The sequence below is a fragment of the Lissotriton vulgaris genome, chromosome 1_2 (assembly GCF_964263255.1).
Source record: "Lissotriton vulgaris chromosome 1_2, aLisVul1.2, whole genome shotgun sequence".
Classification (NCBI taxonomy): Eukaryota; Metazoa; Chordata; class Amphibia; order Caudata; family Salamandridae; genus Lissotriton; species Lissotriton vulgaris.
In genome coordinates, this window is record NC_141686.1 from 139,084,191 (window position 1) to 139,089,768 (window position 5,578).

Here is a 5,578-nt window from a genome sequence, read left to right on the forward strand (position 1 = left end):
CAAATAGGGCCTGAAGAGCTTGGGGCTCAGGGAGGAGCCTTGAGACCCTTTGCAGCTGATCTCTGTGGGTTTTCAGTTGAATGGTGGAAGTCTTACTCTCTGTGTTCGGCCAGTGAGGAAGGAGCAGATCCATCCAGGGCTTTGTTCCGGATGCTGGCATCGTGGACTCTTGTGCAGAGGGTGTGGTGGGAAACAGTGTTGAAGGCGGCTGAGAGGTCCAGCAGGAAGAGGAAAGCTGTTTCCCATGGGTCCCCAACCACCTTGCATGCTTTCTGAGTAGCTGCATTTAGGCAGCAAGCACGCTGGCAGTAAGTGCATCGTGGTCATGAAAAGCATGCAGTCTGTCCCACTTATTTTCTTGGCAAAATCACATTTCGGCACTGCCTGGAAGAAATAATCACCAATCTCTTGCCAAACTGCTTGCTTTCCCACAGTGTAAAACACTTTCTTCAGTTAGCGCAAGTTATAAACCAAAATAATTCCTGACCCGGCTGGCAGAGAGTGCTCCACGTAGAACCATGGGGTCGTCCTATGCCAACTGTTGTTTTCCAGAAAGGCGATGGACTATAGGCTATTTAGAGGTGGCAGTGGCCTTGGTGCTGAAAGTTTTCAACCTAAGGGTCTGGTTGCTGGAAATGATCACTGGCTTATCTGTCCTCTAGCCCCCTGAATGTAACCGGTGTAAAACCTTAACTCACCATCCCTCCTCTAGTCACATGAGGTGTTCCCATACCTCTGCTCACTACTTCAACAGGATTCTAGAGTTTCGGGCCAGCGGCACAGGTGCTCACTGCAATGCACACATACTCAAACATACACACACATTCGTTCACATAGATTCATGTTTAAACATGGGCATGCACTTCTTTGCAGAAATATTCAACGCTATACAAAATTTCACACATCACCATGCTTGCAGAGACCCAGGAGCTCACTTGCACTCATGCACATTCGATTAAAAACACCTGAATGTATTATTTTTATTTGTTTTGTGTAAAACATTATTGTACAGGAAGCACATTGGCTTGAATTTTTTTTGAAAAGGTATATACCCAGGCAGACTTTAGCTACAGAAACCTGGCTTAAACGTAACACATCACAATAAAAACATATGATAAACACACAAGAAAATAATAGAAATCAGAAAAATCAACAGACTGTTATGATATCAAAAATACATTTTAATTATGATTTGCTTTTTTCTAAAAAAATCGACCTGATAGAAAATATATAGTTACACAAATGATACATTAATTAGGAATGACATTTCTGCATCAATACATTATTAAAATACAAAAACTGTAAAAAAAGATTTTTTTATATCTAAAATTATTCTTCCAAAAGATGTCAGACTTGGGCTGTGTCAACGCGTTTCGACAAAACATTTGTCTTCATCAGGACTTTAGAATGTGCAGCCAATTTTTTCTAAACAAAATAAAAATAGGTTTTAGATACAATCATGGTCAGCATTTTGTGCGTTACATTTAGTGGTTTATGTAGAAGCTATCAAAAAGTGACCAGACAGGTAATAGCATTTTATCACATTTTATAACAGTCTGTTGATGATATCCTATCCTTGATAAAAACATTGTATACATTTCGATAAAAAAGCGACTTTGATTAAAAGTTCATTTCTAGGCCAGGCTTTTATATTTCATAGGGATGATAGTACAGAATCGTAGAGGTACCAGAATGCATTCGTATTGGGAAACCCTAATATACCAAACTATATAGGTAGGTAGGTATTCGTTTAGGAGACTTTCTTACCTAGGGAAAGAGAAAGAGTTATTGTAGTGACCTTCCACTGTAGAAGACTGAAACTGGAGGGCAGTGTTTTTTCTACAAAGTGATGCAGCGGTAGACAATGCCTATTTGGAAAAAAGGTTCAAACTGTGTTGATGTACTTAATTTTTACTCGTAATCTTTAAACAAGAGATGGTATGTTAACTCTGTCTTCTATTATTTATTAATGGCAGAATTACCTGAGGGAGCAATGGACAATGCGTATTTTTTAGCTCCTATGACTCAGGGCCGATCTTATTAGTCTTCAACAAAGGGACGTTACACTTGATTGTTTACAAAGGAGGTGTTCCTAAATAAAAAAACACAGAAAAGGAATCAATATACCTGACTATTAAATTTCTATTTTTCCCAGTCCTTACAGGTATTACTTAGAGTTAATGGTTATTCCAGACAGAAATTTTACCTCTTTTAGAGAACACTATCGTCCCAATCCAAAAGGGGGCGTAATGGAGAACTCTGGTTTGTCAAAGCTGTTCTAGCCGATATATGTATCTAGCGATGGTACATGGTCAGAGTGAAAGTTAAAAACAACCTGAAAATAGAACAAGGAACAGAGAAACAGTGTTTGTCTCTTAATCCCACTTCGACATATAAATAAATTTCGACTGAATCCTTTAGTGTGTGTTTACCTTTTAGATTCTGTCGGACGGCGACGGAAGGTCGAGCCGTTTGTATATCTCTTTACTTCCTGCAGGTTAATATATTGCCGTTCTTCCACGCGAGAAACAATTGAGTAGATGGGCACTAACCGGGGATGGTGCAGCCTCGATATAAATTCTAGAAAGGATGTGATTAAATTAACAAGTAGAATGGAATAGAATATTTAGTTTACTCAGTTTTCACATAAACACCTTAACGGTACGTCTTTTTAAAAAAGGAGAACCGACTTAACAGTTCTAGCGAGTCAGTCAAAAGACGACTTCTAACGAGTCATTCAAAACAAGGCTTCAAGATAAAAGCCGACTTCAAAGTGAAAGCCGACACGGAGGTCTGCAGCGAGTCGAAAAACGGCTTTGCACGGAGTAATCGGCTAGAACAGCTTTGACAAACCAGAGTTCTCCATTACGCCCCCTTTTGGATTGGGACGATAGTGTTCTCTAAAAGAGGTAAAATTTCTGTCTGGAATAACCATTAACTCTAAGTAATACCTGTAAGGACTGGGAAAAATAGAAATTTAATAGTCAGGTATATTGATTCCTTTTCTGTGTTTTTTTATTTAGGAACACCTCCTTTGTAAACAATCAAGTGTAACGTCCCTTTGTTGAAGACTAATAAGATCGGCCCTGAGTCATAGGAGCTAAAAAATACGCATTGTCCATTGCTCCCTCAGGTAATTCTGCCATTAATAAATAATAGAAGACAGAGTTAACATACCATCTCTTGTTTAAAGATTACGAGTAAAAATTAAGTACATCAACACAGTTTGAACCTTTTTTCCAAATAGGCATTGTCTACCGCTGCATCACTTTGTAGAAAAAACACTGCCCTCCAGTTTCAGTCTTCTACAGTGGAAGGTCACTACAATAACTCTTTCTCTTTCCCTAGGTAAGAAAGTCTCCTAAACGAATACCTACCTACCTATATAGTTTGGTATATTAGGGTTTCCCAATACGAATGCATTCTGGTACCTCTACGATTCTGTACTATCATCCCTATGAAATATAAAAGCCTGGCCTAGAAATGAACTTTTAATCAAAGTCGCTTTTTTATCGAAATGTATACAATGTTTTTATCAAGGATAGGATATCATCAACAGACTGTTATAAAATGTGATAAAATGCTATTACCTGTCTGGTCACTTTTTGATAGCTTCTACATAAACCACTAAATGTAACGCACAAAATGCTGACCATGATTGTATCTAAAACCTATTTTTATTTTGTTTAGAAAAAATTGGCTGCACATTCTAAAGTCCTGATGAAGACAAATGTTTTGTCGAAACGCGTTGACACAGCCCAAGTCTGACATCTTTTGGAAGAATAATTTTAGATATAAAAAAATCTTTTTTTACAGTTTTTGTATTTTAATAATGTATTGATGCAGAAATGTCATTCCTAATTAATGTATCATTTGTGTAACTATATATTTTCTATCAGGTCGATTTTTTTAGAAAAAAGCAAATCATAATTAAAATGTATTTTTGATATCATAACAGTCTGTTGATTTTTCTGATTTCTATTATTTTCTTGTGTGTTTATCATATGTTTTTATTGTGATGTGTTACGTTTAAGCCAGGTTTCTGTAGCTAAAGTCTGCCTGGGTATATACCTTTTCAAAAATTGTTGTTTCCCTGACCCAGGAGCTAGATCCTTAAACAGGGGGTCCCTGATATTTACCCAAGCACATTGGCTTGAAACATTACATTACATGAATGCAATGTAATTGCTGGTAATAATTATTGTTTTAATTCTTTTAGCACATGAAAAATTGGATTTAAAACTGATCGTGATATAATCACATTCAAGATCAGTACTGAGAGATATCGAAAGAGGACAAGTGGTAGTTCTGACTCTGCTGTAACAGGACATTGACCAAAACTCAGCTTCGTGATCCTTAATCTCAGGCCACAAGGTAGGACATGGTTCTCTATTTACGGCAAAGGTCCACATTCAGCTGTATATGGATGCCAACTGTGTGGTCTTTAGGTGTGGAGGACTGCCTGTTGGCTTATCCTAGCAGAACAGTTCAGAGTGTGAGCTTGTAGCGAGTTGAAAGTTCAAGGGAATCATTTTTTGTTTTTCATCATGGACCATGAAAATTCCCAAAATGTTGATTTTGAAATCTTTTATATTTTTATACACTTTCATTTATTTAACTGTGGCCTGGTAATCCCTTACTATCCCTTAATGCTTTTCACCCTTAAAGCCTTTAAACACCAAACTGCCCATATGTTTTATCCTTTCTTCCTGCTTAAAAAAGTACTACTCTAATTCATTATAGCCCTCTACTACTACTTAGTGCTACCCTAAAATCTCCTAACTATCCCTTAAAGCTAACTAATACTTGAATTATTAAAATGCATTGCTAGTCTCCGGGCCCTTTACCCCACCTCATTTTAAATGCTCCTGTCTACTTTAGGAGGATGCCTCTTACCCCTGATCCCAGTACACTCATCTTTGCTCTATAATGCATGGCATTTTACCACGTTTTAGGCCACTGTTTATTTTCATTCTAGTTTTTTCAGTCGACAATATTTTTTACAGCAATGTTTTTCAGCCTATTTTTTGCACACACTATTTTTACTGCACACAGAGTATGTACAGTGAGTTGGATATATAAAATCAATCTAATGTGTTGTGACTTTCTGACTGTTGTCCATTTAGTAATAGGATCACTGATAGGACTAGCACTGTCTATAGGCTGTAATTTTAGTCTGTCTTGTGTGTAAAATAGGTCATTTCATCAATGTGTAGAATATCAAAATGGTCTAACTGCAATGTTAAACTCCTAATTGAAAAAATATGCATTTATTTTGCTGTGTTGGGTACAGATGAGTACTGGATATATCAGAGATCTGCCTAGAACCCTTTTAAAGGGTATTGCTCAATTAGTCTCTCATTCTTTTGAAGACATTTTTTAATATGTTTTGTATTATTTGCCATCTAAAGTCAAGTCAAAATTTATAAGTACACCCTTTAAATTCTAGGCAGATCACTGAATTGACATGCTCAAGCTTTTCAATCACCACTGGTGTTGTGCATGCTATGGCACCTAGCCTCGAAGCTCACACCATATTTTAATTATTAACAGGATCCCAGGAGAAATTCTGCAAAAA

At 37.1% G+C, this 5,578-nt stretch overlaps 2 long non-coding RNA genes across 2 annotated transcripts; one reads left to right on the plus strand and one right to left on the minus strand.

Annotated features, from left to right (window-relative positions):
- Nucleotides 1–1,222: 1,222 nt before the first annotated feature.
- On the minus strand, nucleotides 1,223–2,565 carry LOC147734695 (uncharacterized). Its single transcript, XR_015307603.1, has 5 exons — nucleotides 2,433–2,565; nucleotides 2,207–2,335; nucleotides 1,983–2,092; nucleotides 1,768–1,868; nucleotides 1,223–1,425 (listed from the first exon to the last, which is right to left on the minus strand). It is a non-coding gene; the product is annotated as an uncharacterized LOC147734695 (long non-coding RNA).
- Nucleotides 2,566–2,832: 267 nt separating this feature from the next.
- LOC147734696 (uncharacterized) lies at nucleotides 2,833–3,893 on the plus strand. Its single transcript, XR_015307604.1, has 4 exons — nucleotides 2,833–2,909; nucleotides 3,024–3,133; nucleotides 3,248–3,348; nucleotides 3,691–3,893. It is a non-coding gene; the product is annotated as an uncharacterized LOC147734696 (long non-coding RNA).
- The last annotated feature ends 1,685 nt before the right edge of the window (nucleotides 3,894–5,578 follow it).